At 40.7% G+C, this 24,329-nt stretch overlaps 1 long non-coding RNA gene across 2 annotated transcripts in view; it reads right to left on the reverse strand.

Moving 5' to 3' along the window:
- The window catches only part of LOC122563892, a 36,594-nt gene extending 12,828 nt beyond the window's left edge, over nucleotides 1-23,766 (reverse strand). Inside the window, exons 1-3 of one of the 2 annotated variants that reach the window (XR_006315768.1) lie at nucleotides 23,570-23,766; nucleotides 23,319-23,451; nucleotides 13,557-14,002 (exon numbers count right to left, since the gene is read on the reverse strand). This is a non-coding gene — a long non-coding RNA (uncharacterized LOC122563892). Of the gene's footprint in view, nucleotides 1-13,556; nucleotides 14,003-23,318; nucleotides 23,452-23,569 lie in introns of those variants that run through there. The other variant, XR_006315767.1, reaches the window with a different exon arrangement.
- Nucleotides 23,767-24,329: the final 563 nt, after the last annotated feature.

Consider the following 24,329-nt stretch of genomic DNA (forward strand, 5'->3'; position numbering starts at 1 on the left):
TCAAGGGTCATTTGACCAGATGACCAAACACTTGGTCAATGAAGGTTTGAAAGGAAGAAAATGAGACTGAGATTTGGAGAGATGTAGAATTCCAGTGCTTTGAGCCAAAGCAAGTGAAGGTTGGCTGCCAAGTCTCGACTGTTTATAATTGGGAGTGCACAAGAGGCTAGAATTAGAGGAAGATAGATATCCCAGAGAGGTAGGAGGCTAGAAGAGATAAGTAGGAAGGGTTATGGCCAGGAATACTGAGGCAATGATGAGAAATGACAGGAGTAATTGGGGAATGGGACTGTTATGAAGGTGAAGGTGTGTACTGTACCTTTAAGAGAGAGTAAAAGCTGTTTTGCACTGAGAGTTTGCAGGCACCTGTCATGTGACTGCCTAGCAGTCTCAGCGTGTACTGGAAAATTGAAAATATATAACATTTGGCTGTGAAACAAATACCTAAGATTTGGTTGTTATTTTTACAACAATTTGAATTGAACCAATCAGTTTAAATTATGACCCAGGATACTAAAAAACAATTGATAATGAATGTATTGTTTTGCCAACATTAAACCAATGAGATGATCCGATGCTAGAGGTATAAAGAAGCAGACATTTTGACAATTAGATGGAGTGAGACCAACTGCCATTGCCTGAGCAACAATCAGATGTACCTTTTTCATATGAAATACTTTGCAGCAAATGACCGAAGATGACCCAGGGAGATCTACAGCCAGCAGAAAACAGACACTGATGATGACAGCCACTGCGTGGTTTTGAAATTAAGTTGAAGTAATTTTAATATGGGTTTTTTTCAGAGCAGTATATTGTTATAGAGTGGGAGGTAGATAACAAACATTTAAGAGAAAGGAGGCTTAGAATTGTAAATAATAAATAAATTGATATTTTTTCTTTACTGGAATTTGGGAGTTCTCTGTCACTCATACTTTAACAGAATACGAGGTGAGGTGCGCTTTTCTGGGTGATTGGTTTAATTAGCAGAAGGGTTCACCGCCGTGTTGTAACAGTTTAGGGGCTCAGGTCCATGATTTGGACAGGGTTAGACAGATTCAGTCTGAGATCTGTACAGATTTGAGGTGTGAAAGATCCCAGCAGATTTAAACACTTGCTGATTCATGTCCTAGATCTTTAAATAAAACTTGGGTGAGATAATTTATTTAATTTCAGTTACTTGTGTTTGGTTAAGTTAAAAGTGAGATAAATGGCTCTTAAGATAGCTAAACAGGTTCTGGGGTTTGAATATGAAATTGAAAGGGAGTTAGTTAAGCATTTAGGTGTGTCAGAGAAACAGACAAGTGTAGTAGAGTTAGAAAATCTTAAACATAGAACATTATAGTGTAGTACAGGTCCTACGGCTCTTGATGTAGCACCGACCTGCAAAATTAATCTGATGTCTATCTAAACTATGCTGTTTCATTATTATCCATATGTATGGCCAATGCCCATTTAAATGCCCCTACTACTCTCTGAGTAAAGAAACTACCCCTAATATCTGTCCTAAATCTATCACCCCTCATCTTAAAGCTATGTCCCCTCATGTTAGCCTTCACCATCCAAGGAAAAAGGCTCTCATTTTCCACCCTATCTAACCCTCTGATTATCTTATACATCTTAATTAACTTACCTCTCAACCTTCTCTCCAACAAAAATAGTGTCAGTTCCCTCAGCCTTTCCTAGTAACACCTTTGTTCCATACCAGGCAACATCCTAGTAAATCTCTTCTGAATCCTTGTCAAAACTTCCGCATCCTTCCTATAATGCAGTGACCAGAATGACATGCAATACTCCAGGTGTGGCCTTACCAGTGTCTTGTACAGCTGTAGCATGACCTCGTGGCTCTGAAACTCAATCCCACTACCAATAAACGCCAACACCCTATCAACCTGGGTGGCAACTTCCAGAGATTTATGCACTGGACACCAAGAGCTCTCTGTTCATCTACACTACCAAGAAGTTTACCCTTAGCCCGGTACTCTGCATTCCTGTTACTTCTTTGAAGGTGAACTATCTCACTTTTTCCATATGAAACTCCATTTACCACTTCTCAGCCCAGCTCTGCATCTTATCTATGTCCCTCAGTAACCCACAATGTCCTCCGGCACGCTCCATAATTCTGCCTACCTTAGCGTCATCTGCAGATTTACTAACCCATCTGTCTACTCCCACCTCCAGATCATTTATAAAACTGACAAACAGTAGAGGCCTAAAAACAGATCCTGTGGCAAACCACTGGTAACTGAGCTCCCATCAACCACCACCCTCTGTTTTCTTACAGCTAACCAATTTCTGATCCAAACAGCTAAATTGCCTTCAATCACAAAACTCCGTATTTTGTGCAATAGCCTACCATGTGGAACCCTATCAAACGCCTTACTAAAGTCCATATACACCACATCAACTGCCTTACCTTCATCCACCGGTTTTGTCACCTTCTCAAAGAGCTGAATAAGGTTAGTGAGACACGACCTACCCTTCACAAAACCATGTTAGCTATCCCTAATCAAATTATTCCTTTCCAGATGATTATAAATCCTATATTTTATAATCTTTTCCAACACCTTACCCACAACTGAAGTAAGGCTCACTGGCCTATAATTACCAGGGTTGTCCCGACTCACCTTCCTAAATAAGGGAACAACATTTGCTATCCTCCAGTTTTCTGGCACTACTCCTGTCAACAATGATGACATAAAGATTGAAGCCAAAGGCTCTGCAATCTCCTCTGTGGTTTCCCAGTGAATCCGAGGATAAATCCCATCTGGCCCCTGGGTCTTATCTATTTTCAGATCTTCCAAAATTGTTAAAACCTCCTCTTTGTCAACCTCAATCCCAACTAATCTAGTAGCCTATATCTCCTTATTCTCACTAACATTGCCCTTTTCCAATGTGAGTACTGATGAAAAGTATTCATTAAGCACTTCCCCTATGTCCTTAGATTCCATACACAACTTTCTACTACTATCTTTGATTGGTCCTAATCTTACTCTTGTCATTCTTTTATTCCTGATATACCAATAGATGGCCTTAGGGTTTTCCTTGATCCTAACAGTCAACAACTTTTCATATCCCGTCCTGGCTCTTCTTTGCCCTATTTTTAGATCTTTCCTGGCTAACTCATAACTCTCAAGCCCCCTAACTGAGCCTGCATGCCTCATCTTCACATAAGCCTTCCTCTTCCTCTTGACAAGAGCTTCAACTGCTTTAGTAAATCAGGGCTCCCTCTCTCGACAACTACCTCCATGCCTAATAGGTATATACTTATCAAGGACCCACAGTAGCTGTTCCTTGAATAAGCTCCACATTTCAAGAGTGGTCATCCCCTGCAGTTTCCTTTCCCATCCTACGCATCCTAGGTCTTCCCAATCGCATCATAATTGCTTTTCCCCCAGTTATACCCCTTTCCCTGAGTAATATACCTATCCCTGCCTATTGTTATTGTAAACATAACCAAATTATGGTCACTATCACCTATCTCCAAATCTAACACCTGGCCACGTTCATTCCAGAGTACCAAATCCAATATGGCATTGCCCCTTGTTGGCCTGTCTACATGCTGTGTCAGAAAACCCTCCTGCACACATTGAATAAAAACTGACCCATCTAAACTACTTGAACTATAGTATTCCCAGTCAATATTGTGGAAGTTAAAGTCCCCCCATAACAACTACCCTTTCACTCTCGCTCCTATCAAGAATCATCTTTGCTATCCTTTCCTCTACATCCTTGGAACAATTCAGAGGCCTATAGAAAACTACCAACAGGGTGACCTCTCCTTTCCTGTTTCTAACCTCAGCCCAAACTACCTCAGTGGATGAATCCTCAAACATTACCTCAGTTGCTGTAATACCACCTTTGATTAACAATGCCATACCCCACCTATTTTACCATCATCTCTGGTCTTGCTGAAACATCTAAGTCCTGGAATCTGCAACAACCATTCCTGTCCCCCCTCTAGCCATGTGTCTGAAATGGCCACAACATCGGAATTCTAGGTACCAACCCATGCTGCAAGTTTACCCACCTTATTCTGGATGCTCCTGACATTGAAATAACCAACATCCTGATTGCCAGTGCCCTCTTGTGACCTTGTAAACATTTCCCTGTCCTCACTACCCTCAATTTTGTCTACACTAGAACTACAATTGAGGTTCTCATCCCCTGCTACATTAGTTTAAACCCCCCTGAAGAGCGTTAGTGAATTTCCTCCCCAGGATATTGGTGACCCATAAATTGCAATTGATAAAAATGGAGTTAGAAGATAAAGAAAGGGAGAGAAGATTCTTAGCTGACCAAAGAGAGAAAGAAGAATGGGAGAGAGAAAAAGCGAGAAAAGAAAGAGATAAGGAGAGCATTTGAACTTCAGAAGCTGTGATTCAGTCAGGAAAATCAAGTTAATAGGATAGACATGAAGAGAGAAGGTGGTGATATATCCAAATATGTTAAAACACTGCCACATTTTGATGAGGAAGATGTCGAAGCCTTCTTTATTTCATTTGAAAAATTGGTTAGGCAGATGGAGTGGTCAGAGAACCTGCGGGTAATGCTAGTTCAGACTAAGCTGGTAGGCAAAGCTAGTGAGGTATTTGCAGCGCTGTCAGATGAGGGGTCAAGAGATTATGAAGATGCCAAGCAGGCTATTTTGAGTGCTTATGAATTGGTACCAGAACTGTATAGACAGCAGTTCAGAAACATAAAGAAGGAACCAGGTCAGACTTACGTTGAGTTTGAAAGAATTAAACATAGTCATTTTGATAGACGGGTGCGAGACGTAAAAATAGAAACAACCTATGAGACACTAAGAGAGATTATTCTGCTGGAGGAGTTTAAAAACTCACATCCAGAGATCATAAGAATTCATGTGGATGAACAGAAAGTTCAGGAAGTGAGAAGAGCAGCAAAGATGGCAGATGAATATACAGTGGTGCATAAGGCAAAGTTTAGCTTCTGGCAAGAATTTCATCCCGTGAGAAATTGAAATTGGGAGAAGGGAGATCCTACAATACAAAACAAAGTGGAGAGAGCACATGAGTAATAGTTTACCACAGGTTAAAAAAGAAGCCCAAGAGGGTGAAAAGGAGGTGAAAGGCTTCAGGTGTTTCTACTGTCATAAAGTGGGACACGTAAAATCACAGTGCTAGTCGTTAAAGGCACTGTGGGAATAGATGTGGTAAAAGCGGCTAAGCCAGTGGCATTAGTGAAAGTAGTAAAGGAAACCCAAGAAGAGTCGAGGAGCTGCAGGAGGGTGCATAGCCTAGGCAGGGGCTGGGTATGGAGTCAGTGCCTGATCTCTGGAAAGCATTCACCTCTCTAGGTAAAGTTTACTCAGAAAGAACAAGGGGAGAAGGGAAAGAATTTATAATTTTGAGACATACAGGATCTAACCAGTCTCTAATAGTAAGAGATGAACATTTTTGCACTCTTTCAGACATGTTACCCGAGACAGTGGTAATTTGTGGGATAGATGGACATAAATTTAGCATTTCCCCTATGTAAGATCAGGTTGAAGTGCCAACTCAAGATTGGGGAAGTAAGAGAGGGAGTGATTGACAGAGTGTCAGTTCCAGGAATACAATTTGTTCTTGGGAACAATTTGGCAGGATCCATGGTGGGAGTGACACTCCTTGTTGTGGAGAAGCCAAACGAAGACCAGGGAACTGAAGAATTAAAAGAAAAATACCCTGGAACTTTTCCACTGTGTAGTAACAAGATCCCACTATCATAAGCACAAAGTGAAAAGTAAAGAGAAAGATGAAGGAGTTGAGGTTCAGTTACCGGACACCCTGTTTGATGTAATGGTGCAGGAAAAACCTGAACAGGCAGAGGGTCAGGCAGACGTGTTTAGTCCTGAAAGGCTAATGGACATACAACAGAAAGACGAGACAATAGAAGAAATATATATATTGATGCATACTTAGAAAAGAAGTTAGAGAATATTTCTGAAGATTATTATCTTAAAGATAGAATCCAAAGATGAAAATGGAGACCACGGCAGGTTACTGCAGAGGAGAAATGGGCAAAAGTGCACCAGATTGTGTTGCTGGTAGCATACAGACAGGAAATGTTCCGGTAGCAGATAAATTACCGGTAGGAGGTCACTTAGGTGTAAGGAAGACTCAGGCTAAGGTACAAAAGCATTTCTATTGGCCTGGAATGCTCAAGGATGTGGCTAATTTTTGTTGTACATGTCATACGTACCAAGTTTTAGGTAAACCACAGGCAGTATTTAGACCAGCACCATTGTTACCAATTCCCACATTCGAAGAACGTTTCACGCAGGTTATGATTGATTGTGTAGGTCCCTTCCTGAAAACTAGAAGTGGGAACCAATACTTGTTAACCATAATGTGTGTGTCTACCAGATTTCTGGAGGCAATTCCATTATGGAGTATTAAGGCAAAAGGGGTGGTAGAGGAGTTAGTAGCTTTCATCATGCGGTATGGGCTATTCAGAGAGATTCAATCAGACCAAGATCTAATTTTACTGCTAGGCTGTTTAAGGAAGTCATGGATAGCTTAGGCATATAGCACTTTAATTCAGGTGCGTATCATACTGAATTGCAGGGAGCTTTAGAAAGGTGGCATCAGACTGAAGACCATCTTAAGAGCATATTGTCAGGATTACCTCAATGATTGGGATAAAGGTATCTCATTCATATTGTTTCCCACTAGAGAGGCCCCAAATTAATTTACTCTGTTTACTCCCTTTGAGTTAATATTTGGATATGAAGTGAGAGGGTCTTTGAAATTAGTTAAAGAGAAATTGACAGCACCAAATTCAGAGATCTCACCCTTGGATTGGAATAGATCCTTAGAGCCTTGAAAGATATCAGAGGTAATGGTGCAGGAGCAACAAGTGAAGCCATTGCAAATGATTTTCTGGTTACCATCAGATAGATAAGAATAGAGTTAGGTGACAGGAGTCCCAACAAGCTGAATGAGAATGGGACGATATTGGAGGAAGGTAACGTGGTCAACTGTGTCAAACACTGGGGAGACAGGCTGAGGAGGAAATGTTTACTTTAGTCTCAGTCGCATAGGATGTAATTTGTGACACTGATCTAGAAATAACTTGTGATGGACTTGATGACAAAGTCATTGCTGGCAGCCACTGAAGTAATTATTGTTATTTGAAGAAGAGGTGAAGGTTATTGTATATTGTTTCTAATTTCAAAAGAAAAGTAATTCAGCCCTGACTCTGCTTTCTTTATTTTTGTTGACCTTGTTACCAACTTGTTGAACATCATGGTTGTTTTAGCTCTATTGTTTGAGAAAAGTTACACTTTTTATTTTCATTTAAAATGACATTGTCAATGAAACAAATATTTTTAAATACATCTCTTATTCCAAAACACTTATCATTTTTTTCAATCAAGTAATCAGATAAATTCATCTTAATATCAAACTTCAGAGAAAACTACTTCCAGGTTGTTTATTGAAAACCAAATGAAGCCCAAGTCTCAGATTTGGAAATAAACTGAATATTATAGAGATGGCACTGAGGAACGCCAACTTTCATCCAAAACCAGTAATGATTTTAATGCCAATGTTATGCTTAATACTGTGTTAACTTTTACCCCATTTCATTTCAGATGCTTACGTGACTGTCTGTTCTGATATAACGCAATAGTTTTATTCCTGTGTAATCCCGAGTTATAAGAAAATTGTGTAATAGCAGCACCATTTAAACCAATGGAACTGGAATTGTGTTACAGCCAATGCAGGTAATGAAAGTTCGTGCCCCACAAATAATGATCTAAATTCTTCAATCACGTTATAGCCAATTCGCATTGAAGAAATGAGCATTATAGCAGAACTGACTGTACTTGAAAATGACAAACATAGAAGAAAAGGGGAAACTTAGGAAAGTCAGATTAAAACAAGTATCAAAATTGCTCACACTTGTAACCAAGAAATGTTATTGCTACAAAACTTTATGCATGATCATTTTAGATTCAGTTAGCAATTCATTTCTATCATGGATGTATCCAAGTTATTAAAGTTTGAGGTGATAAGGAACTTTTATCTAGTTGCATTTCTGTTTGTATTTGGATGCATAGGGCTCTGTAGAAATGAATATATCTATGTAGAAATTTACATATACATACAGTTGCGACTGAATATTTGCATGGGTGTACGTTTATTACTGTGTGAATTGTGTATACATGTATATTTCTGGACATTTATGTTCATACAAATACATTTATATATTAGTGTGTATATGCATCCACATCATAGCTATAATCTGCATATGTATGTATGTGTACATCTCTGCATGTATTTGCCAATGCATTTTATCTTTGTGCATTTATGTGTAAACATGTGTGCATATTCAACATTAATGCATGACTGTGTGTGTATATATATATATATATATATATATATATATGGAAAAAAACTTGCTTTTAGTTAACTTAATGAATCTGAAATAAACAAAAACTATATCAATGACGATGTCCACCAACTATGGAATAGTCTGAGAGCCTGTGAGATTCACTGGTGTCTTTTAGACAAAGAAATTTGCTTTCTTGCCCAGTCTAGCCCATGTGTGATGCCAAATCAAATGTCGACTCTTAATTCCCCTCTGAAATAGCAAAGCAAACTACTCAATAAAGGAGAATAGAGAGGGACAATACATTCTAGCCATGTTGGCAACATCCGCATCCTGATAACAAACTAAATTACCTTATGCATTTGTATGTATAGGCTTTATGTATCTGCACAAGTGTATAAGAACTGCACATGTATATGCAAATACACTTGAGTAAGGATGCATATCTGTGCATATATGAAAATAGAATGACGTATATATGCATATGCTGCTATTTCTATGTAGATGAACCTGTTATTGTAAATATGCACATGAAAACATAATGTGCTTATGTATAGATAGTATGCATCCATATTACACACACAGTTTTGCATTTTGAATGTTTAGGTATTCCATTACATGCAGGAGCCTGTGAGTATGCAAGCACGCTTATTGATTTAAGAAAAAGGCTGGCATTTCTAAACCAACCTTGCACATCCAAAAGTGCTTCACAACCAATTAAGTACTTTTTTGCATTGTTTTGTTTAATGTATGAGAGGCAGTAGCCAACTGGACTACTTGGAGTTCCTGCAAACAGCAATGTAATAATGACCAGATAATGTGTTTTTGTGAATGACCGATAAATAGTGACTAGGACACCAGGGAGAATTCATCTGCATTTAGGTATATGCTTTTTGGCATTAAGCTGTCCTTCTCGGTATAAATGTATTACACGCATTCTGGGAATTACTTTTTTTTACACAGGAAGAGGGAGGGTATCACTGGCTAGGCCAACATTTATTACTCATACAATAGATAAGAGTCAACCACATCACTGTTGTCCTGAAGTCATTACTTATCTATGTAGAAATTTACATATACATACAGTTGCAACTGAATATTTGCATGGGTGTACGTTTATTACTGTGTGAATTGTGTATACATGTATATTTCTGGACATTTATGTTCATACAAATACATTTATATATTAGTGTGTATATGCATCCACATCATAGCTATAATCTGCATATGTATGTATATGTACATCTCTGCATGTATTTGCCAATGCATTTTAGCTTTGTGCATTTATGTATAAACATGTGTGCATATTCAACATTAATGCATGACTCTCTCTCTCTCTCTCTCTCTCTCTCTATATATGGAAAAATGTGCTTTTAGTTAACTTAATGAATCTGAAATAAACAAAAGCTATATCAATGACGATGTCCACCAACTATGGAATAGTCTGAGAACCTGTGAGGTTCACTGGTGTCTTTTAGACAAAGGAATCTGGCCTGCAGTCACATGTAGGCCAGACTAGGTAAGGATGGCTGCTTCCCTCCCTAAATGCCATTAGTGACCCAGGTTTTGGAGATGCCGATGTTGGACTGGGGTGTACAAAGTTAAAAATCACACAATGCCAGGTTATAGTCCAACAGGTTTATTTGGAAGCACTAGCTTTCGGAGCGTCGCTCCTTCATTTGGTGGTTCTCCACAACCACCTGATGAAGGAGCAGCGCTCCGAAAGCTAGTGCTTCTAGATAAACCTGTTGGACTATAATCTGGCATTATGTGATTTTTAACTTAGTGAACCAGGTCAGTTTTCCCCAAAAAATTAACAATGGATTTGTGGTCATTGTTAGACTCTTAACTCCAGATTTTTAATGAACTCAAATTCCACCACCTGCCATTTGCAGCTTTGGAATGAGTTCCCAGAATATTCCCAGGGTCTCTGGACTAACAGTCCAGTGACAATACCACTAGGCCATCATCTGTCCATTGAGTCCTTGTGCCTGTTAATGGTAATTGTCTGGCCTTTTTTTAATTCACGTGTGAGACATGGGTATCATTGGCTGGGCCAGCATTTATGCCCTGTTTCTAGTTGCCCTGGAGAAGGTGATGCTGAGGTGCCTATTGAACTGCTGCGGTCCATGTGCTGAGGGAAGACCCACAATGCCATTGTAGAGTCATAGTCATAGAGCTGTACAGCTTGGAAGTAAATCCTTCAGTCCAACTCGTCCATGCTGACCAGATATTCTAAATTAATTTATTTGCCAGCATTTGGCCCATATCCCTCTAAACCCTTCCCATTCATATACCCACCCAGATGCCTTTTAAATGCTGTAATTGTACCATACTCCACCACTTCCTCTGGCAGCTCATTCCATACATGTACAACCCTCTGCATGAAAAAGTAGCTCTTTAGGTCCCTTTTAAATCTTTCCTCTCTCATCTTAAACCTCTGTCCTCTAGTTTTGGACTCCCCCACCCCAGGGAAAAAAACCTTGTCTATTTACCCTATCCATGCCCCTCTTGATTTTATAGACCTCTATTATGTCAGCCCTCAGTCTCCAATCCTTCAGGGAAGATAGTCTCAATCTATTCAACCTTTCTCTTTAGCTCAAATCCTCCAACCCTAGCAACATCCTTGTAAATCTTTTCTGAACCCTTTCAAGTTTCACCACAGTCTTCCTATTGCAGGAAGACCAGAATTGTAACCAATGTCCTGTCCAGCCACAAAATGACTGCCCAACTCCCATACTCAATGCACTGACTAATAAAGACAAGCATACCAAATGCCTTCTTCACTATCATGCCTACCTGCTACTCCACATTCAAGGAACTATAAACATGCACTCTAAGGTCTCTTTGTTTAACAACACTCCCCAGGACCTTACCAAGAGTACAATTCCTGCCTTGATTTGCCTTTCCAAAATGCAGCACCTGACATTTATCTAAATTACACTCTATCTGTCATTCCTTGGCTCGTTGGCCTATCTGATCAAGGTCCCTTTGTAGTCTGAGGTAACTTTCTTCATTATTCAATACACCTCCAATTTTGCTGTCTTCTGCAAACTTACTATCTAGAGCGAGGGAGAGAATTCCAGGATTTTGACCCAGCAACACTGAAGGAACAGTGATATATTTCCAAATCAGAATGCGTAGCTTATAGTATTCCCAAATACTATTGCTCTTAGTATACATTTGTGCTTTAAAATATTTTGTAACTTGGCAAGTGTATGTTACAGTAAAACATGAGTAAATTCCACTTTGTCATTTCTTTCCACAGGACATGTATAAGCTGCTATGTGGAATCTTCCCAGATTTATTCATATCTATACAGCCACCTCCAAAATGAACAAACCAACCTTTTGAAAAGTTCTCTAATCAAACACCCAGAATATTTCACCTGAGCCACCAATTTCCTGCACACAATCTCCCTCATTGTCCTCTTCCCCTCCTGAAAACATTGTATCTTGGCCACTATGTTGAAATGCAGATGGGCAATTACGGTACGCAAGGAAACCAATTGACTCAGTCAATGTGTCGACTCATTGAAAAATTATACAATTAATTCCTTTTGAAACGTGTTTGAAAGGTAGCTTGGTAAAAATGCCATGAGTGTTATTCGGTGATTGACTTGGGATATCATAGTGAATCCTGCCCCTGTCCAGAATTGATATTTCCAGAATGTACAAAGGCGTGGGTTAGAAACAAGAACCGTCCCTAACCTGGAGGGGCTCGGGGTGAAGAATTAAGGCATTTGTAATTGTCCCTGCCACTACCTCACTTGAGAAGAATACAGAACAGGATAGAGAACCTGCACCCATTCCTGTTTTGCCTTCACCAGCTGGGCAATTGAGAGATCATAATGCAGCAGATAATTTACTCATTAGATATATATGTGCGCATCGGTCAGCATTTGTGTGGTAATTGCTTTGTGCTCGTTGTGTATGCACAGTGAGTAATGCAGGTGCAGTCATAGGTTATGTTGACCTTATGCTATGCAGCTTTAAGTAGTCACATTCACGAAGTAAATAAATCCTTGGTGGCAGACTATTCTGTCAAACTAGTTCAACAACAAACATACCGCACTAGTGTTAACGCCTCTTCGTCAAATATTTTAGATTCAGATCGTGTCGAGGAGCAAGAGTTCGAGGGCGGCGGAGTAATGGGTTGAAAATTTATAAAGCGAATAAATGCTGCTCTGTGTATGTTTTATCCTCTGCAATATCGCTTAACACGCATCAGCTTCCAGGTTGCGTCTGATACAGATCGATTTCATTTCATAAACACTTCGTGGAATTATAATTAAATCACAACAAGCACACACATGCTCTGTCGGTGCACACACCTATATATAGTTATGTTTAATATTATGTGTTCTGAAGAACAGATCTGAAGGGTCACTAAACTCGAAACGAGAAATATGCTTTTTCTGCACAGAGGCTGATAGACCTGCTGAGTTTCTCCAGCATTTTTCTGTTCTTTGATTCAGATTTCCAGTATCAGCAGTTTTCTTTTATTTTAATGATTAATGTTATGATTTGTTCCGCCCATTATTTTTTCTTGCTTTATTTTATTTTAATGTGTGTATAGTAAAATATCAAACAAATGGCTACAGTGATCCGGTGTTCAGCAAATGTAGATTTTTGGGAGAAACTGTACTTTCAGGTTGGAGTTTGATTCCAATGTCACTTCCCACAGAAGCAAGGCGTCATGCCTTGAGGATGCCACGAGGTGACGCTGCGCGTTGATAGGAAGTGGCAGATCCCACTAGGGCTTTCTGTTTATGGAGTTGAACTGTTTCCACACTTCACGCTCCAATGCTGGGGGACCTCAACCAGAAACTGTACAATCCACCATCCCCTCCCCTTCCTACTCCCTCTCTCAAAGACCGCATTCTTACTGCAAACTGGGCCTGAGATGAATTAATAAGTGTAGAAGTGTAAAATTCCAGCAACGAATTTCTATTATCTGCCATAGATGAGTATGTATCGGCATACATTAAGGAGACGATTCCAAATAACGTTGGACCTGTAATTTCCGATTTTACTTCTGATCTCCAGTATTTGCAGTTTCTCCACCACCAGCCGCCACCCTCAACGCACACAGGTACTTCAATGAGACAGATAACCTGGAATGAGACAGACTGAAAAAATGAACTGAATTTCGCTTGTGATTGACACAGGGATACCGGAGTTTGTCCCTGATTATGTCGAAGGGCTTGGGACCAAATTTAATTTTGTCCCACAATTCATGTGTACCATCAAAAACATATGAAATGAACCTTAAATTCTTCACATTGCTGTACTGCATATTAATCTGACTGCCCCCAATTGCGATTAGGCTCCAGCAAGTGGTAACAAGATTAAGGTGATACTGCCCCCTGGAGGCCGAGTTCAACTTGAATGGCTCCGTATCAGGACATCGCTTGGCACGAGGGCAAAATAAATTAAATCTTGCAAGTTACATGGTGAGGTAAATATTTCTTTAGTGAAATGATTGAGGTAAACGTTTTAATTGCAATGAGATGCAAATCATAGAATGATTGTTGCAGCATCGTGTCAGTGTGGGTTCTTAAGGGGTTGTCCTCTCCTCTCTCCGAGTGGCCCTTTAAATCTTTCTTCTGCCAAATATTAACGAATTTCCTTTGGAAAGTTGTCTAAAACGACAGCGACACAGAAATCTAAAATTTTAAGAAGAAAACAGGCTTTGTATATTTTTTAGCGAGGCTGCGGACTGGGTAAAGCAGATGGATCTCATAATAGGAAGCTCAATCCCCACTGACGTTTAGAAAATATGTATAATTCCTGTTAAAGGCCGTTCGAAAAAATGGTATTTTTCTGAAGCAGAATATACTAAAGTTGACTTAATTACTCAAGGAAATGGATTACGCTTTTTAAAACTTTGGACAATATATTGACTTTAAACAGATTTAATCAAGTTTTGATTGATTAAAAGTGTAGGAAGTGAGTCTACATTATGCTTATGGACCTGACTGTTTTGGCAAATACAGTCAGATTTCTGCTGGCAAGTCATTCCTTGTAATGGATGAAAATAGGCCCGATGGCACCCGCCACACTGAATATGGAAAGGAGAATCACATGTTGATGTTTTTGAAGATAACATTGATGTAAAATAATGCGAGGGTCAAAATCAATCAATTCTGAGGAAGAGTCACTGGACCCGGAAATATTAACTCTGATTTTTCTCCACAGAAGCTGCCAGAGCTGCTGAGTTTTTCCAGCAATTTCTGTGTTTGTTTCAAAATCCAATTGGCGTTGAAGTGTTTGAGCGACTGAGGAATTTGTGCAGTCATACTTCAAAGGGAAGACGTGGCAGTGGCAGAATGTGGCATTCATGTAGCGCCTTTCCTATTCTATTCTTCAAATATCCCAAAGTTCTTCACAGTTAACGGCACAGATACTGTTGAGTGTATAAGGACATGGCAGCCAATTTCCACACAGGAAGCTCCCATAAGTAAGTAAATGACTGGTCCATCTGTAGTAATGATGGTCGAGGGATACATTGATAAATTTGGAACCACCGCTTTCTGACTCAGAAGTGAGTGTGTTAGTATTGAACCGTGAGGAGGGTGGCTGATTTATGGTCACATTATGAATATTTGTCAATATATACGTGTACCCAGCTCCCCACCCCCCACCCCCACTCCCCATGCCCCACACCCCACACGTCCATTTCCATGATATTTTACATCCCCATCATTAATCCCTGACCTGTGAAATCGAATTCTTCCGGTTGGGACATTGTTCGGCTGAGCTGGACAAATATGCCTCAGGAAAATATGTGTTAAAAAAACTGCCCTTTTAATGTCGGCTACTTTTTTGAGAAACGTGAACTATTAGCGTGGTTGGATTGTGATTAATTTTTTAATCATTGCTACCAACAGATCCAGAATAGATGGGCAGAATGGCCTGCTTCTTTCCGCGCTACGATACTACAATCCAGATTGTAAGAAAATTCCCAACCTACAGTCAGAATTCTGTTTTGTTTTTGTTTACATTTTAATTAGTTGAAAGGCAGGTGCAGTCTTTTTTCAATCATCCACGTAGAAACAGACCCAAATTCCGATAGTCGCTAACATTAACCACAGCTGGCAAACGTTGGTATGTAGAGTTGTTAACCCTCCTGTATAACTGACAATTGCCGGAACCTCCTCGGTGTCAATCAAGTCCCCCATTTAGTATTCTATCAAAGCACTCAGATACTGTAAATCTTTCTTAAGATTCACTTTGCTCATTCTAAAAAGAAAATGACCCAGAAATAAACAATATTTTAGAAGCGAAGTCGCCTTAACTAGAACTTGGTGAAAAATTCTACAAGTTGAACAAGTCACAAATTGAATTATTTGTCGTTTTGAAATGTAATTTGTTTAATTGGTGGCGTTCATAAGGACACCAGGTGAATAAAACAATAAGATTTTAGTCAAACTGACCTGAAACTGCCAACTGGGGTAAGGACAGTGAATCGGACAGAGAGAAAGAGAGAGAGCCTAGGACTCGGGGTAGGGCGAACCTAAGAAATCTGCGATTGAGAGGAAAGCGTTTGAAATCAAAACATCTGCTGGAGATGTAACCAATTTCATTCGGAATGGACTTAAAACACACTCGATCCGGCCGTCTACAGAAAGCGGCGCAGTTTGGTTTAGAGCGATATGGAGGAGAAGCTGACACACTTAAAAATAAATCTGAAACTTTCACAATAAATTGAATCTTGACCGGAAAGGCAGAAGAATGCCCAATCGTAGACTTGTGTCTTGTGTCTGGGCTTGAATCTCCACACACTTTCCCAATTCAAAAAAGAGCTGAGCTTTATCGTAATCACTGAATTCTACCTGAGGCCATTGGCCAGCAAGATTCATGTCTCTGCCTTGGGCATCATAACCTTGAGCAAAATCTTTTTTCAAAGTGCATTGTTTGAATTGCTTTGCTCTTCAGTCAAACAAAATGATTCGCTCTTAATTTCAATAGAATCCCCGTATATGCTGGAAAATCTGGTTACTTGGCAGCACAGTTAGCGGATGTTTGTCTACCGTCTCCAGGTCATGGTGCACTCTCGTTATACATAATAACCCCCAACCCCTCCCCAAACGGGTTGACATCCTGACCTGTTTCTCACCGAGCGTCGCACGGAGGCCGTGCTTAAGGGGAATAGTTCAGTATCAGAACGATTAGCAGATTTCTGTCATAGCTCCTAAAGAGGTGTAAGGTGCAGAAAGGGATTGATCTGACCGAGAGCATCGCAAGGGGAACCCGGATCAGAGAGAGAACAAGAATCCGGAGGAACTCCCAACAGGTGCAGAGTAGTTGCTGCCTGTCAACGTGAGGATAAAAACCACCCGAATCCCAGCCAGAATCCCGACCCCCACACCTTGGGGGAAGAGACAGGCCAGGGAGGGGAGGAACGACGGCACGGTCCTCAGCCCAACCATCTTCAGCTGATTCATCAATGACCCTCCCTCCATCAGAAGTAGCGAAGTTCACGGATGAAAGCACAATGCTCAGCACCATTCCTGACTCCTCAGATACTGAACCAGCCCAAGTCCAAATGCAGCAACACCTGGACAATATCCAGGCTTGGGTTAACAAATAGCAAGTACCATTCAGAACACAAGCACCAGGCATTGATTAGATCCAAAGAGAGAATCTAATCATTGCACCTTGACATTGAATAGTATCAACATCCCAGGGTTACCATTGACCATAAATTGAATTGAACTAGCTAGCGATGAAGAAACAGCGCTCCAACAGCTTGTACTTCCAAATAAACCTGTTGGACTATAGTCTGGTGTTGTTATTTTTAACTCTGTCCACCCCAGTTCAACACTGACACCTCTACATCTTGAATTAGATGAGCTGTATAATTATTGTGGCAACAAGAGCAGTTTAAGGTTCCAAATCCTGCAGTAACTCACCTCCTGACTCCAAAAAGACTGTCCACCATCTACAAGTCACAGGTCAGGAATGTACTGGGATGCTCCTCACTTTCCTGAATGATTGCAGTTCCAGCAACACTCAAGAGGCTTGATATCCTTGAGAACAAAGCCATCCACTGGATTAGCACCATATTCAAATACAAGACGCAATGCAGAAATTCACCAAAGCTCATTCAACAGCATCTTGCAAACCCATGACCACTATCATCTCAATGGACGAATGCAGCAGATACATGGGAACATTGTCACCTGCAAATTCCCATCCCAGCCACTCACCAACCTGACTTGGAATTATGTCAGTGCTCTTTCAGTGTCAATGGGTCCAGATCCTGGAATTCCCAACCAAACAACACTGTGTGTTCTTACAACAAAGGGACTGCAGCAGTTCAGGCAAGCAGCTCACCACTTTCTCCGGGGCAACTAGAAATGGGCAATCATTGCTGACCCAACCAGCAATGCTCACATTCCGTGAATGAGTTGGGAAAAAGTGTAATGCCTTGGTTGTAGGAGACTCAATTATTAAGGAAACAGAAGTTTCCTTTCTAAATAGAATTGAGAATTCCACATGGTACGCTGTCCATCTAGAGCCAGGATGAGTGATTTCTCAACCCAGCATGAAAGAGTATCAGAGAGGGAAGGGGTGATCCAGTCATTGTGGTCCATTGTGGGACTTAAAACATGGGTTGGAACACTCCTTTCAGAATGGTACTAGAGATCATAAACTAAATGAAAGAACATAATTTTCAATTGATGCTGGCATCTGAAGTTATCTGAGTAATGTGCAAATGGATGCAGGGATGGACAGGTTAGGAGCCATGATCACGTTTGTGAGAAACTGGATTGTATTTCACTGGGAGAGAAAGGACCTGTACCATTAGGTTGGGTTACATCTAAATTGTCTGAGACCAGAGTCTTTGTGAAAAGGGTAAAGTTTGAGAAATCTTAAGCAAGTAAATGATGACATAGTGGATAGAGGACTGACGATCTATCATGAGAAAGATTGTATTAACAATTGTTCAAAATCAACTGAAATTAAATAGAGTAACAGTCAGAAATTGTGCTTAAATGAAAGATTAAAATATCTGAAATGATTTACCCAGTGAAGGAAATAAAAAACATTTGGGTGAAACATTAGAGGTGAAGAACAGGTTAACATAGACACCCAAATAAATGTCCTTCACATATCTGCGCGAAGTATAAGGAACAAATTGCAGTTCAGAATCAATTTGGTGGGGAAGATATAGTAGCCATTGCTGATCCTTAGCTGCAGAATAATCATTGTGGAAATGAATACATCTGGCTGAAAGATCTAAACAAAACAAAATCTGCAGATGTTGGAAATCTGAAACAAAACCAGAAATTGCTGGAGAAACTCAACAGATCTAGTAGCATCTGTGGAGAAAAAGTAGAGTTAATGTTTTGGGACCAGTGACCGTTCTTCAGAACTGATTATAACTGGGCAAAGATTGGTGTATATGCCGAATGTGGGGTGGGGTGAAATAAGCGACAGATGGAGATGGAGCCCCATCGTCGGAACACATGCAGTGTAGACAGAGAAACTGGGAGAAAAGCATAAAGGTTTTACAGGAAGCAGAGTGTGATGATGTAAAGTCCAGCTAACTGTGGGAGTTGGTGGGCTTGTAATGGATATTGGTGGCAATATCCCCAGAAATGGGAACAGAGATGTCGTGAAGGGAAGGGAGGAGTCAGGGATAGACCACAGGAAGGTGAGAGCAGGGTGGAAATTGAAAGTGAAATCAGTAATTTTTTCAAATTCCTGATAAGAAAGTGAAGCAGCACTGATGATGTCACCATTGTACCAGAGAAAGAGTTGTGGGGAGGGATCCATGTGGGACTGGAACAAGGAATCTTCCACATACTCCACAGAGAGACAGGAATAACTAAGGCCTATGCAGGTACCCATGGTCACCTCTCTGACCTGAAGGAAGTGAGAGGAGTTGAAGGAGAATTTGTTCAGGGTAAGGATGAGCTCGGTACATGGAGGGTTGTGGATGCAGATGGTTCAGGACTTTTTCCCAGGAATAAGTGGACAGCCCTGAGACCATCCTGATGGGAGATGGATGTATAAAGAGATTGCATGCCCATGGTGAAGCGGAAGTGACTGGAGCCCGCAAAAAATTGGAAATTCTGAAACTGACGTGCGGTATCAGAAGAATTGCAAATGTAAGTGGGAAGGGATTGGGCAAGGGATAAAGAATTGGGTCAAAGTAGGAAGAGATGTGTTCTGTGGTGAAGGAGTGGGCAGAAGAAATGGGTCTGCCTGGGCAGTCCTGTTTGTGGAATTTAAACCTGAGCTTCCGGTTGCCTGCCACTTCAGAATGACACCATTTTTCCTGGCCAACATGTCTGTCTGGAGCTTGCTGCGGTGCTCCCACAAAGCTCAGTGAAGCTGGAAGAACAGCATCTCATTTTCCACTTGGGGCTGCTGCAGCCTTCAGGACTCAACATCGAGTTCAATCATTTTAGGGCCTGAGCATCTTCTACATGTCCTTCCCCCCCAAACCCGACACACGAATCCTTGTCATCACATGGTCTGCTACCACAAACAAACCATTGTCAGCTTCTAATTATCCTCATTAACAGCTATGGTTCCTCTCAGGCTGACCATTCCTCATTCCTTTGGATGCGAACTGTTGTTCTCTCTCTGGGCTCCATTTACACTTATCATTTACTCCCCTCCCCATTCCCCACCCATCTTCAACATATACACCAGTCTTTTCCTAGCTACAGTCAGTTCTGAAGAAGGGTCACTGGACCCGAGACATTAACTCTGATTTCTGTCCCTAGGTGCTGCCAGACCTTCCAGAGTTTCTCCAGTAATTTCCATTTTTGTTTTGAAGTTGAAAGATCTGTCTTTTTTTTTCCCTGCCTTCATTTCCAAGGGCTGAGCCATAGACATCCATTGGATTGGTCCATGCTTAGTACTGCAATGGTTAGCCATAGCCTTCTGCAGATGACTGACCCAGAAACTTTCCACTCTGACTGCCTGCCAACAGGTAGATAGGAGGAATTTACAGACTGACAATCAAACTTTTTGGTCATTATTATAAGCAAAGCTTCTATGGCTAACAAGTCCTTGTGTGGGGCTTCAATCCAGAGTTTCGGGCTCAAAGAAGAGGTTGCTATGCACTATGGCTCTCTTATAAGATCCATTTAAAGAAATATATGGAAAATGGCAGAAAAGGAAGGGTAGCTTTTTTTGACCAAGAACAAACTCACTTAAATGATAAGGGAGAATTTATCAATGGTTAATCAGGTAGTGGAGTCATGAGTAGAGATGATTTCAATTGAACACCATGTAACTGAAAACTTCAGGGCCCAGTTTCCCTTCACCACCATCTGTATCTCCCCACAAATAATATAGCTTCATAGATCATTGAATCCCTACAGTGTGGAAACAGGCCATTCAGCCCAATGAGTCCACACTGACCTCCAAAGAGCATTCCCCATCCGATCCCTGTAACCCTGCATTTCCCATGACTAATGCACTTAATCTACACATTTCTGAACACAATGGTTTAGCATGTCAAATCCACCCAGCTTGCATATCTTTGGACTGCGGGAGGAATCCGGAGCACCCAACAGAAACCCATTCAGACAATAGGAGAATGTGCAAACTCCACACAGACAAACGCCTGAGGGTGGAATTGAACCAGGGTGTCTGGCTTTGTGAGGCAGCAGTGTTAATCACTGAGCCACCATGCCACCCAATAACATTTTGTCAACGCATTACAAAAACATATATACATACATTTGTTTTCCATATGTTTAATGTTACATACAACTGCGTGTCTCCATGTGTGTGTGCCGATGTATCCAGATATACGCACATAGTATATGAGAGAAGGGGCCTTTCACAAAACACGAGGAAAACGTAGCACCCACAGCAAAACATATCCCCTCATAATTTAAGATCAGTGGTGAGATCTTGGAAAGTGTCGATCATTTTCCAGATCTTGGGAGTTGCCTCCCAATGAAGGCAGGTGCAAATGATGAAATTCACCATCACCTCCATGTACCAGCATGACTAATTGAAGAAGAGCATTTGAGGATGAGAATCTCAAATCTGAGCCTATGCTTTACTGCTTCGATAGGCTTCAGAGACTTGGATGACATACTGAAGATACTTCAAAGCACTGGTGAGATATCACCACTGATGCCTTCACAAGATTCTCCAATTCTAGCAGCAAGAAAGGCAAGTCAACAGCAGTGACATCTCTCAAGTCAAGTTGCTCAGCATTTAAGCACTGAAGTAACTGCTGGATTTGGAGCACGGCAGCCTTCCAGGAGGACATTGGATATGGATCTGTGAAGAGGTCAAACATTGCTGCTAACTCATGGTAGACTCTGGCTCCTACTAACTAAAATGGAGAAGGCTCATTCAGGAAGGTTTCATCAGGAAGATGCCGCATTGAAGGGGGCACACAGAACTCCAAATGATCCATCTTCATGATGCTTCAAGCACTCCCTGTGCTGCATGTAACAGTTTGCAGATTGTGTTTTGGACTTATTAACCATCTCAGAACCACATTGAACCAAAGTGGGAGCAGGTTATCCTCAATGTAGATAGATTGCTTAAGAAGAAGAGATATGTATGTGTATCTTAATGTCTGGTTGTGTAGCTCCATGTGGACACTAACACAGTGATGACACTTCTCATTGTAAGTGCTGCAGAAAGCTTTAAGCATTGACACCAGCTTTTAGGTATGATCCCAGTAATGCTGGAGATCTAATCAGCTTTGAATTAATATTGGGAAAGCCTATTAATATTAGAAGCCTTTTCAGCCATCAATCAGAAATCATAAAACCTAAGGCAACAAGGTGGTGGAGCTCATCCAGATCACAATATTTAAAAAAAATCTTTAAAATGATATATTATTGATAAATGGAATCTAGTGGGACAAAAGAATAAACAGAACATTTTCAAAAAATGCCATTTAATCATTCATTTATTTTCAATCTGCATATTTAATGGTGGTGTAATATAGTCAATATGCCGCCTGGATGATTACCGGTTTGATAATTGGACCATCACCAATGATCGGGTTTTCTTGTCAGATGTTGGTATCATATCAGAGTTGCATCAACACCAGCGGGTCTGTAAGAGAGGCTGAGGGCGTTGAGTAAGATTGAGTGTTTATCGTGGACTGCCTGAGTCCCATTAATTTCGAAATGTCGTGAATATTCACAGGGTTGGGGGAATGGGATTCCCACAAAGCTGGACTATCCGCCGAGTGAACATCACAGAGCCCTGGTTTACATCTATGCACGATATTTAAATGAATATAATTCAGCCTCGTACACAAACTATTTCCAATAATTTCCTTGATCAAATAAAAAGCTCCTACGTTTCAATTAATACATTTATCCTGACCACCTGAATCATCAAGTCGTAACAGCGCCGAATTCTATTCGGGCCATTTTGTCCATAATTACTCTTTTGGAAAACTGTCTAATAGCAACCACCGTCCTACTCTTTCGCCACAGTGCCACGCTCATTAATATATATCTCACGTTTAACTTATCCCTTGTTTGGAAATCTCGGGTTCTGGTAAAGTTGAGAACGCCACTGCAAATCCAGCATTTAAACTCAGACAATATTTTGATAAAGAAATCCAAAAAGGAGGGAATCTAGATGTAATGTTTTTCACGGAGATATTGTTGAATTCAATAGCCCTACATTGACTTACCGGACGAACTATGCCTTTTATATTTAAACAAAAAGGGGATCTGGTGTTGAATTCGGAATTATATTTTGGACTTTAAACAATATTCTGAACATAGACAGATATTGCTGGAAAAACTCAGCAGGTCTGGCAGCTTCTTCAGAGCTGCAGTTCTGAGGAAGGTTCACTGAACTCGAAACATTAACTCTGATTTCTCTCCGCGGATGCTGCCAGACCCACTGAGCTTTTGCAGCAATTTCTGCTTTTGTCTCCGATTACCAGCATCCGCAATTATTTCGATGTTTTTAAAAATACTTTTAACATTCTGTAAGTCGGGTATTTTTGGCAGGTTCACTTACCACCATTGTCTTGGATGTCCATATCGTCCAGCATCAGTGTCCTCTTGTTCATTAGTCTCACTCTTCGTGTTGAGACCGTTGTGGAAACTAAGTTTAAACCACGTTTGCCCCCCTCCCAGGCTGCATTATTTACCTGTTGAGCCGCGGGCAAATGATGTGAGATCTCGTGATTATGAGATAAAACGTCTTGTATTTTGTATTGGGTTTGAGTACTTTTTTGTGTGCACTGAGTGGTTGTGAAAGAAACTTACCACTTAAAAGTCTCCCAGCTGCATTCCAATCCGTTCTGAATGATAAAACACCACAGTGACAAGAGAAGCTCAGGTCCAGGCACGCAGAGTACATCTTGATTTAAAGAAAACACGGTTTAAAGAAAACATCAGCGACATGACACTAGATGTTACGTTGATAATCACGATGAAAAACAGTTGTGCAAACTGCTTTAAGATCCGACAATCAAGGGTATTATCGTTGTACTGCTAATCCAGAGATCCAGGTATGGAGGTTTGATTGAAATCCTGTCACACTGCAGGTGCTAGAGTTTCAATTCAATAAAAATATTGGATTAAGATTAATTAAATCTGGAGTTCATTGTCAGGAAAAACCCACCTGGCTCACGAATGCCCTTTAGAGAAGGCTTGGCAGAACGGATTAGGGAGAACACAAAGGCATTTTACACTTAGGTGAGGAATAAGAGAATGGTCAAAGAAAGAGTAGGGCCGATCAGGGATAGCATAGGGAACTTATGTGTGGAGTCTGAGGAGGTAGGGGAAGCCCTAAATGAGTTTTTTGCTTCTGTCTTTACAAAAGAAACAAACTTTGTAGTGAATGAAACCTTTGAAGAGCAGGTGTGCATGCTGGAATGGATAGAGATAGAGGAAGCTGATGTGCTGAAAATTTTGTCAAACATAACGATTGACAAGTCACCAGGTCCGGACCAGGTTTGTCCTCGGCTGCTTTGGGAAACGAGAAATGTGATTGCTTTGCCACTTGCGAAGATCTTTGCATCCT

Source organism: Chiloscyllium plagiosum, chromosome 28 (assembly GCF_004010195.1).
Source record: "Chiloscyllium plagiosum isolate BGI_BamShark_2017 chromosome 28, ASM401019v2, whole genome shotgun sequence".
Classification (NCBI taxonomy): domain Eukaryota; kingdom Metazoa; phylum Chordata; class Chondrichthyes; order Orectolobiformes; family Hemiscylliidae; genus Chiloscyllium; species Chiloscyllium plagiosum.